The 11662-nt window shown below is 35.3% G+C and overlaps 1 pseudogene; it reads right to left on the bottom strand.

Annotated features, from left to right (window-relative positions):
• Window positions 1-2108: 2108 nt before the first annotated feature.
• On the bottom strand, window positions 2109-3041 carry LOC139077161 (olfactory receptor 2J3-like; annotated as a pseudogene).
• Between the last annotated feature and the right edge of the window lie 8621 nt (window positions 3042-11662).

The raw sequence follows: 11662 nt of genomic DNA, 5'->3' as shown, positions 1-11662 counted from the left end.
CTGTGTATTTTAAGTTTTTATAAGGTTTCTTGCTTTGCTACAGTTCACTACACGTGTTCCCAATTATTTACTAAAAGTTCTTTGTATACATGATTCTTGCTTCTTCGTTTCTTGGACAGTAGATTAAGGGCAAATGAATACACTCCATAGTGTTGTTTATGCTTAGTTGCAGATAAAGGAGGAATCAGAGACACACAAAGGAGAAGTCAAGATCAGTAGAATCAATGTAATTACAAGCCACACGAGAAATCGAGAGGAAGTATAGGGATGTGTTTTTCATTTTAATAATTTAGATAATAGGGTTTGAAGCAATCATATCTAAACTTTAAAGGCCTCATAAACTACAACTGACATTTTGGTTACCATACAAAAGTGAAGCATTGCCAAGATTTTATTTTATATTTTACTAAAGAAAGTCCTTTAACCATTATTCTATTCTAGCTGAATATAGCTACCAGTTGAAAGTGTTATAGGCATAGTAGACTTATTTCATATGGAGATGTTGGCAATAATATAGGTAACAAAACTGTTACTTTTATTAAAAATATATTTCTTGATTTGGAAAACATATATGTTGACTTTAATGTCATTACTAACCTCAAGTACTCAAACTAAAGCAAGCTTAAAAAAGAAAATAAACTGAGGCTGGTTCAGTGGTGCAGCAGTTGAGTTCACGTGTTCTGTTTCAGCAGCCTGGGGTTCGCCAGTTAGTATCCCGGGTGTGGACCTATGCACCACTTGTCAAGCCATGCTGTGGTGGGTATGCCACATATAAAGTGGAGAAAGATGGGCACAGATGTTAGCTCAGGGTCAGTCTTCCTCAGCAAAAAGAGGAAGATTGGTGGCAGATGTTGGCTCAGAGCTAATCTTCCTCAAAAAAAGAAAAGGAAAAAGAAAAAAACCTAACATTTTCTTACAGCTTTTGTCACAAAATTTTCCATATATATTTTCACAGAATTCTTTCAAAGGCACATTGGATTTATCAAGTCATTTTCAAAGCCCAGTACTCCGTCTGCCTCAGGTATTCTTTACTGCTCCTTAGGTGATGCAGGTGTTTCAAGCACTTACTTTACTTAACTACACCTAGCCTATAATGTTCATTACTTTGCAAGCTCTGTGTCACAGTTCACAAGTCATTTCCACTTCCTATACACTTCTCACTGCCTTGAAAAACAGAGAAATATAAGATTCTGACTTCTGCTGCATTACTTCAGAGCCTTTCTTGCTGTGATTCATAAAACATTTTCTTATTATTGATAATGGAACATTAAAGGATATAAGGCCAAATTTTTCTCAATGTTAACTACTATTCAAAATATAATAACTGTTGGAGAAAAGATTTAAGGTATTTCACTATGTCTTTAACTTAACCAAAGATAGAAAAAAAATTATGATGAATTCTGCCTTAAAAGCAAGTAATTAAGAGCTGACCCCAACAGTCTATTGGTTAAAGTTTGGCATGCTCCACTTCTGCAACCCAGGTTTGGTTCCCAGGCACAGAATCATGCCACTCATCTGTCACTAGCCTTGCTGTGGTGGCAAATCACATAGGAGAAATAGAAGGACTTACAATTAGAATATACAACTACATACTAGGGCTTTGAGGAGGGGAAAAAAAAGAGAGGAAGATTGGCAACAAACGTTAGCTCAGGGTGAATCTTTCCCATGAGGAGTAAGGGAAAAAAAGATCATTACTTAATTTTTAAAAATTCAAGAAATTAAAATACATATTTTAGGCTTTATAAAATCATGTATATCTTTCCAGAGGAATCATATCTGCTCTTTATCAATATTTACAACATTCCATGCCTTATTTTCAATTAAGAAAAGGATGCTTTTCTTAAATTAGATTTGTTCCACTGAAAAAATTTAATGCTGATATTTGACTTAATTTTACATGGCTGTTTTCTCCGTTAGAGATTGATTGGTATTTAGGCAGGCTTATTTACTTCATATTTGTTACCAAGACCTCTGTGATCTTGTGAGAAAACATGTTTAATAAGTGCTCATAGATTGAGAAATGAAAGAGTGGTTTATGAGTGGATGAGTGGATGAACCGTTAGTGAAGAGATGCTCCATTATGTTGTTAATGTTACAAGTATATGGGCTCACTCCCACTCCATCAGTCTCTTTACTGCTCCTCTTACATCCTTGTTTCTAAGGGTGTAGATTAGAGGATTGAGGCTAGGGGTGACAACAGTATAAAAGAGGGCAATGAACTTGCCTTGATCTTGAGAATTTCCTGATGGCGGCTGGAGATATATGTACATGGCTGGAATGAAAAAGAGGGATACAACCAGTAAGATGGGCTCCACAGGTCCTAAAGACTTTCTGAAGTCCAGTTGTTGCCTGCATCCTCAGCACAGCCCGGGCAATGGCACTATAGGAGCTTAGAATGAGGATGAGAGGTATAAGAACAAAAATGGAGCTCATGACCATGAGAGTCAGTTCATTAGCATGGGTATCAACACATGACAGTCGCAGTAGTGCTGGAACTTCACAAAAGAAGTGGTCCACTTGGCGATGTCCACAGAGTGGTACCCAGAAGGTAAAGGAGGAATGAAGGGCTGAGGTGGTAAATCCACTTAGCCAAGACGCCACAGCCAGCAGATGGCAGAAACGAGGGTGCATGAGGACTGTGTAATGCAAAGGTCTACATACTGCTGCATAACGGTCATAGGACATCACTACGAGTAGCACACACTCTGTGGTTCCCAGTGCAAGGGAAAAGTAAAGTTGAATCATACAACCGGCATAAGAGATGGTTTTCTCTGGGCCCCAGAGGTTGACCAGAAATTGGGGGATGGAGCTGGTGGTGTAGCAGAGATCCAGAAAAGAGAGGTTTGAGAGGAAGAAGTACATGGGAGTGTGGAGATGGGAGTCCAGGTATGACAAGATAATGATGAACAGGTTACCTATCAATGTCATCAAGTAGAACATCAAGATTACCCGAAGAGAGCTACTTCCAAGCGAGGCCAATTAGAAAAACCCAATAGTATAAAGTAGCCTTCAGAACTTGCATTGATTCTTTCCATTGTCATACATTTCTTGTTACCTGAAGAAAGAATCACTTACACTCAAGAAAAGTTAGGTTGTGCTCCAAGAATCATAAGGACACATGAAAAAGAAACAGAAACCAGTTTGAAGGGCCTACCACTATTCAATTCTAGAACAATTTGGGCATTTAGAGAAACTATGATCTAATGAAATGAAGAAATAAGACTCTACAAGCTCATATTGACATACAAAAAATAATAAAGAGAGAAATAGTGGAGAAGAGAAAGTTATTTCTCTTGGTAGGATCCTAATTTAAAAATATACAAGTGTGGAGTTAGAAAAATATAAATGGATGCTAAAAACTGCTGACTAAAAATATGATGAGAAACAAGATATTTACATAATCTGAAATATCTCCCCACAGATTACTTGTTAACTACAGAATGAAAAATAGTAAACTTTACAAAACAAAAACCTCCTGGGCATTACTGTTGCTTCGTAATTAATGTTAACATTACCAATGTTGAGACACACCAACATCATATGCTCAGTGATATGATACTTTGAACAGGACATAATGTCACATCAGTGATATCCCTGCCCAAAATACACAGCCTGGTTCTAATAGTGAAGGCACATGAGATAAACTCAAATTGAGACGAGTTGTACAATATAACTGGTCTGTACTCTTCAAAAACATCAAATTCAGTGAAAACAAATAAAAGCTAAAGAACAGGTCCAGATTAAAGGAGAAGAAACAGACATCTCTTAATGAGTGATAATGGATTTGGAAAACAATAGCTATTAACAACATTATTGAGACAGAGAAATATGAATATGGACTATGAATTAGATAATAATATTGCATCCATATTAAATTTACTGATTTTGTTAACTATAGAGAGATTATGTAAAATAAAGTCCCTGTTCTTAGGAAATAAACACTGAAGTATTAAGGGATAAAGGAACACATCTCCAACCTACTCTCAAATGGTCCAGAAAAAGACACGATTGATAGATGATACAGATACATCATACATAGATAGATAGGTAATAGAATAAATCTTTTCCAGCACAAAGTAAACTATTGCTGAATCTAGTTAAAGTGTTAATGTAGTTCTTTCTACCACTTTTGCAAATTTTCTGTAAATTTTACCAGAATAAAAAGTTACAAAAAAGCAAATATAAATTAAAATTTTTCACCTTTATATTTCATCCAGATATTTGCCCTCTTATAGAAAAATGACTTCTTAACTGTCAAATTCTTCTCATTCATCCTGAAGTGACATCTCGGTAAAGAGTAACTTGAGAAATTCCTGACGTAGCTATAGAAGAAAATTTCCATGGAACAAATCATCTTCGTTTTTTCAACAAATACCTTTAGTTTTCGTTCAGCATTTTCAGGGCATTTCCATTTATGTGATTATAGAAAACAGAATAATTGCAATCCCAATAATCTTACACATAGATGAAAGGACATGATGAACAATATCAAATTTATTAGTGATTTCAAAATGTTTATATAAGATGAAAAATACCAAGCTTCAGTTAAATATTCTTATAGAAAGAACTTCATCATCTTATTAATTTACTTACACTCACAGCTTATTTCTAAACTGAAAACTAAGATACAAATAGAAGTACAAAAAAAAAGATACACAGACATATATATATCAACTTATGGATATTTATGCTATGAACAAAGATTAAAATCTTAGTTCAGATGAATAGATCTGTGAAAAAGAGTAGGGGAATACAGATAGAATACTTCTTAAGGGACATATGAATATAAGTGCATTTAAAAACCGAAATTTTTAGGGAAAGGAAGGTATAAATTTACTGAGAGAGGAAAGAAGGAAGGAAGAAAGTGAGGATGGAGGAAAATGGAGAGTAACCTAATTATGATGCTTAAAGTTGAAGTGTGCATATGTATGTGACAGGGCTGAGAAGCCAGAACCACAGAGCCTGAAGAAGGTTTCTACATTTTTTTCTTTTTCTCCAGGACAATAACTGAGATAGTATTTAAATTTGGAGTATAATTTATAAATTCTATATATAGTTTTATTTGTCATCTTAGAGAATAATTCTGAATATTTATTGAACCCACTAAATGGCTGTTTATCATATAATATATTGTGCCTAGTGAATCTTCTATTTCTCTCTTGTTAAAAAAAAAGTTAAGGGGCTGGCCTTGTGGCCTAGTGGTTAAGTTCATGCGCTCCGCTGCAGGCGGCCCAGTGTTTTGTCGGTTCGAATCCTGGGCGTGGACATGGCACTGCTCATTGAGCCATGCTGAGGCAGTGTCCCACATGCCACAACTAGAAGGACCCACAACTAAAAATATACAACTATGTACCAGGGGGCTGGGGGGAGAAAAAAGGAAAAAAAATTAAAAATTAAAAAAAAAAAGTTAAGTACAGGGGCCAGCTCGGTGGCATAGTGGTTAAGTTTGCATGCTCAGCTTTGGCAGCCCAGGGTTCACAGGTTTAGATCCCAGGCATGGACCTATACATCGCTGATCATTCCATGCTGTGGCAGCATCCCACACACACATTAGAGGAAGATTGGCACAGATGTTAGCTCAGAGACAATCTTCCTCACCAAAAAATAAATAAGTACATTTCCTAAATAGATAGAACTCTTTGATCACTCTTGTTCTCTTTTATGTTTTCGATCTGTCATAGGAAGGATTAATACTACCTTTTGTGATGTAGCTATTGTGACAAGACATAGTAACCCACCATAGTAACTCTCTGTGAATCCTTTGCCTCATTCTACTTTGTCACATCACTTCTGCTTCCCTCCTTCCACAGCCAATTCTTTCTCTCACATTTCCTAATAAACTGTGGGAGAAAAAGAAAGAAACCACAGCACAACCACCTGTGGTTACTTCTTTTGGGGTCTCTTAGTTGCTCACGTTCTATAAGTGAAACTCTTGAAAAAGATGTTAGAAGAGGCTAATTGGTTGAGTTTCAACAGGAAAGTTACAAACAGTTAGTTTGGCCCCAGGGCTGGAAGAGTGATTCAGGCCTTGTAACTGTTAATCATTAACTAGTTGTTACACTAATGTAGACTACTTTGTACAGCTCAGAAACTATGCAGGATAATCAGACACTACATTGATTTAAAAGAAAAATTTTTGTAATTAAATAGAAGTTTAATATAGAGAATTAGTAAACTATGGAAGAAGAGTAATTATAAAGATGTAACAAGAACTCTACATGATACCTTGGACTGAAGGACAATATCCAAGAAAAGACAAACTTGAAGGGACGTTTGCTCCCTAAGGCTGAGGTTCAGACCTTATCAAAGAAGGTGTGGTTACAGCCCACTGGATGGTGAAGAAGATCGCTGTAGCTAAATCAAAAATTGGCAATGGTCAAATAGTAAATCAGAAAGATTATCTCACTTAGAGGTCACAGCCATTTGAGGGGTGATGAAAAACTCCCAAGATTTTTTTCCCTAGAATAGGAGATAATACCTTGTGAGAAATATGAATCCAGATTTCGTCTTTCCTTCTTCTAATGCAGATATAGTTTTCTTCTTCCTTAAACAGTTGCCTGAATAACTTAGTACATTAACTAAAAAAAAGTGGCAGCTGTGAGATCTCTTCCTCTGTTGTGTAACTCAGCCTTCAGCATTTTTATAGAAATTAAAAAGGGACACGACATAAAGGACAAAAAATACCAGTTGTAAGTAGACAAAAGTAGGAACTTTATGGTTTCATTTTCTTTTTATTGGAAGAGAGGGAAATAAAGGCCTTATGAAATGTTGCTTTTATGGGTTATGGAATGAAATATCTCCTCTCTTTTTTGAAATAAGGCATTATGGAGGAAAAGTGATGGAAATGAGTCTCCTTTCCTTATCCTCAAATCACTGGCCAACTTATTTCTTCTTACGTTAGTCCTTTTACACTCTTACCTAGTGCATAAGTAGAATTCAGATGACTTCCTTCCCTTCTGTCCTTCCTGTGCCTGTCCACATTCCCTGTAGTATTTGTCTTCCCGATCTATGCTCCCATTATGTGTGGACTGATCAGATGCCTGGTTTTCATCTCCTTGAAATCACCAACTAAATGGCTGCCTACACTATATATTCTAATTTACTACATCAAATTAGGAAATCAGAATCTGAAAATTATTATGATCTTCATTGCTACAGAAGAGTGAGTCCTGTGTCTACCAAAAAGATTTGGTTTTAGCTGGAAAGAGGAACTCATTAGAGCGTTCAATATATCAGGGGATGAACTCTTTTTCCTCAAGCAAATGGAAACTTTATGGAAACAAAAGAATAATGTGACTTGCTTCCCTTGACTGGGGCCATTGGGAAGGTAAATCCCAAAGTGGCAATTATTGCCCTTCGTGGAGTTTTCCTAGTCAGAACAGGTTCTCAACAATGCCTTTAACGTGATACCACACTGTTGTAGTAGAAAAACAATGAATTTATAGACCAACTATCACTGATAAAAATGCCTTAAACTGTGTTTATAAGGAAGAGAATGGGTTGTCCTGAATTACCTGAAATTTCTTCCCCAATTCCTCATCATGCTAAGGGCCAAATTTGAGGGATAGCTTGTCAGAGCTAACCTAATTTGGGGAAGAAAGAAAGCATGAAACACTTTTAAAAATGCAATACATAAAGACTAAAATGTATATCTTTGCCTTATTGATTTGAGTTAATTGTATCTGCCTGAAATCTCTAAAATTCAAGGCCAAGTTTAGCCCTGCAAAAAGATTGAAAATAATCTTTGAAGACCTTTCAAACTATTATTTAGAAGGTAACTACCAAAACTCAGAAAACTTAAAAAACTATTTAATAATTCCAAAACATTTTCCTCAATAATTTCCCTTGGCATCTTGTCAAGAGTTTTGCCATAGATATATAAACAAAGGATATTAGCTTTGATTGTTAGCCTACATGAAATAATTGACTCATAAAAAAAGAAAAAGTATATCATGAGTTTATAAATTAATGAACATCTTTAAATTGTAGTGTTATTTCTAGCTAATATATTCTATTTGTAGCAAAGAAAATCTTAGTTAGGATATCATATCAGATTATAATAAGATTACATTATAAAAATTGTAATTTTTAAACAGCAATTGGGCATTTTCCTTTCTCTTTAAGAGAAGTACCAGAAAATAGTCCTTATATTTCAGTGGTCTTGATTGTTGTGAAGACTCAATAAGAAAACTATATAAACATTTCCCACAGTGCTTAATACATAATTATTCAATATATGTTAGCTGTTATTACCATGAGAATAAATTTTAATTGGAACTGATATTTCAACATGCAATTCTACTTTAATTCTTTGTTTTCTTTATTTTAGACATTAAAAATCTCAAAAATAAAACCCCTGTGTTCCCACAACTCAGAATCTTCAACTATTTCTCTCGTTATATTTACTTCCAGGATTTTTTAGTATATAGAATATCACAAAGTCCATGTCCTCTTTAACTACTATTCTCTGATCTGACACCCAACCCAGACACAACCACTATCATGAGCTTAGCATGTATCATTCCAGTTCACTTTAATATATATTAAATAATAAATATTTAAATTGAAATGTTAATATTATTAAAGAGTTATATATTCATAGCTTCAATTTTTTTATTTTGAAGAAGAATTTAACCAATGATACAATTCTAGCAGAAATAACTCAGTTATCAAAATCTGGGAAATGTCTGACAACCTGAGCTATAACCAGGCTCCAATATTCTTCATGCTGTGGTCACTATGTTTGTAAGAGAATTTTTAGCCTCTGTCAATCCACGTGGTGCTAGCAAATGTTAAAACTTTTATGTGCAATATTATCAACTTGTTGTTGGGAAAACACAGATGGAATAAAATGATGTAATTAAAGCAAAATATTTCTAAAGCAACAGCTCTCAGCTTTTTTCTTTTCCCCCAACACACATGAGAGATGAAACAAACTGAAAGTATGTGACTTTCAAAGGCTTTTATGGAAGAAAGATGGACTCTGACTTTTGGTAATTTTCAGAGTCCATACACACTCTCAAAGATAAAAAGCCAATGCAAAGCATTTTAACTGTAAGATTATCATAGGCCATAAGGCACAAGTCATGTATAAGGGATCAGAAGGGACAAATGACATTGATTCATCTCTGTAGGCTTCTGGTAAATTGAGTGTTTTATTTGAGAAGAATGTGAATTCCAGTAGATTACACACTGTTAAAACATCATGGATGGAGCTTCAGTTGGAGTTGAGTTCTAGGCACTGGTGCTTAGTTATTGCTGCATATGATTTCCTTCTTTTCCCATTCCTTTCATCTTCATCAACTGCCAGAAACTCTATACACTCCAAGGGTGAGAACACATATCAGTGATGTCAAATATGATAAAATGACTGAGGTTGCAGTAGTATAGGACTTAGAGTTACTGAAATGCTGGAAGAAGCTGTTCATTCTCATCTTATCAGGATAAATGTTAAGAATAATTTTTAAAAGTATAGATGAATTAGAAGAGTATAACAAAAATAATCCTGTCATCTGCTTTCTATGGTATTGCCTGGTCATTTATAAGGTTATTTGGTTCACATATGAACTGCATCCTATAAGGTCAAGTTTATGAGAATTCATTATTTATTTAAAGTGACCATTAGAGTAATCTTGGTTTTCCCTGATTCAGAGTCAGAATACCAATGGCTTGTAGGAAGACATCTTTGGTTGCATATGAGTGAAAAAATGAAAGATTTGAATCTCTCCCAATTAGAAAAAGAAAAGATGGAGAATATTGAGTTTTCTTCCCCTTGTACATATTCAGATTTTGAAAATACGTTTTATGCACCTGACAAAATGAAGACAAAAAATGTTAGTAATTATTCATAGTCCACATTAAGACAATCCCCTCCCCCAACGCCACAAAATTTTGTGCATCTCAGATCTCACAATTGTTTAATGTCTCTTTGCTGAAACTCCTAGTCAAATATTTACCTCCCCGCTAGGGTCATACCATTTTGGAGTTGTCAATTGTGCCTTCTTCATAAACACTCATCTTCCTCCCAAGAGATAAAGCAAGGCAACAAGGAATGAAAAAAACAATATGAGATCTTTAGAAAGCTGTATCCTGGTAGATTTCTCTTACTATCCCTGGTCTAGAGCTAATTCTCCTTATGATTTTCTTCACATTTTATCTGTTCACTCTCCTAAGAAACATGAATATTTTCTTGCTGTCACCTCTAGATTTTCAGCTTCTCATACTAATGTTGTCTCAGGGAGTCACAATTCATTACTAGATGTGTATTTCACCACAGGCTCCATACCTCCAATGTTGTATAATCTTATCTGGGACACAGATAAGACCATAACCTATCTAGGTTTGTCATCCAGCACTACCTTTTTCTGACACTGGGAATGGTGAAATGTATCCTCCTTACTGTCAAGACATGACAAATATGCTGCATCTGCAAAACCCTCCCCTAACTAGCATTCTATACCCACATATTTGGCAATGCTGTTGTATCGGTACCCTAGACCCACATGCTTCCCTATTGTGTATGTACGACAGTCCTTAAGACTTTTGTCTTCACAACCCTTATTATCCTTGTGGCCCTCAGTCTAACCATGATATCCTATAGGGACATTGCATGTGATGACTTGACATTTCATTGTCACCTGCTGGAGGAAAGAAAATCTTCAACATTGTATTTCCCTATCATGTGTCTCTCTTACGCTACCACAAAATAGAGAGAGAGAGAGAGAGAGAGGGAGAGAGAGATAGGTATATCATATAGATGATAGATAGAAAGATAATAAATTAGGATGATGGATAGACAGATAGATGGGAGATTATAGAGATAGATATCTCTCTCTCAAACAAACTTTATTGCCAAGACAAGTTCAACTTCCTTACTCTCTTCTATAAAATTGTCACCCTCAGCATCAATCCTCTCATTAACACATTGAGAAACTAGGATGTGAAGTTGTGTATGAAAATAAGGCCTGAGAAGAGGTAGGTGTCTATTTTTAGAACCATTTTTTAATCCATGAATTACATAGACTGCCAAATTTAGTATGATAAAGATAGCTCTGGGATGGACAGATCAAAAAGGCCCTAAATGGGGCATGTAATGATTTCCTTATCCATTACAAGAAGCATACTATCCCTGAGTTTATTGTCCCTCAGGCCTAGTTTCAGGGACTCTGTCCATTGGTCAATAAAGGATTCTGATTATGGAGATTGCAATGAATATCCACACTCATAGAAAATTTACCTATGCTGTAAACACTAGATTTTTCTGCTTTGACTCTGCTCTCAGGGAAAATTCTTTAGCTTCGTGTGAATGACGTAAAAGTGAGAGAGAAGATAGAAATGATGTAAAATAACCAAATATTTTTAGATTTATATGAAATTATCACCTCAATGAATCCCTATTCTCACATATCTGTTTTCTTATCAGTCCTTTAGGGTAGCACCCACTGTGACACTTCCTTCAGTCGGAGAAGAAATCATAAAAGAAACTAGAAAATATTTACAAAGGAAAATTATAAACAAAGTGAAAATGAAAAAGCCAATCAGAAATGAAGAATACAGTATTGAAAATGAAAAATTCACTACACAGACTCAATAGCAGAGTAGATGATACAGAAGAATGGATCAGCGAGCTAGATGAAAGACTATAGGAACAGAAAAAAGAATT

The sequence above is a fragment of the Equus przewalskii genome, chromosome 19 (genome assembly GCF_037783145.1).
Source record: "Equus przewalskii isolate Varuska chromosome 19, EquPr2, whole genome shotgun sequence".
NCBI classification, from domain to species: Eukaryota; Metazoa; Chordata; class Mammalia; order Perissodactyla; family Equidae; genus Equus; species Equus przewalskii.
The sequence above is the reverse complement of the archived record's forward strand: the minus strand, read 5'-3'. Positions and strand labels throughout refer to the sequence as shown.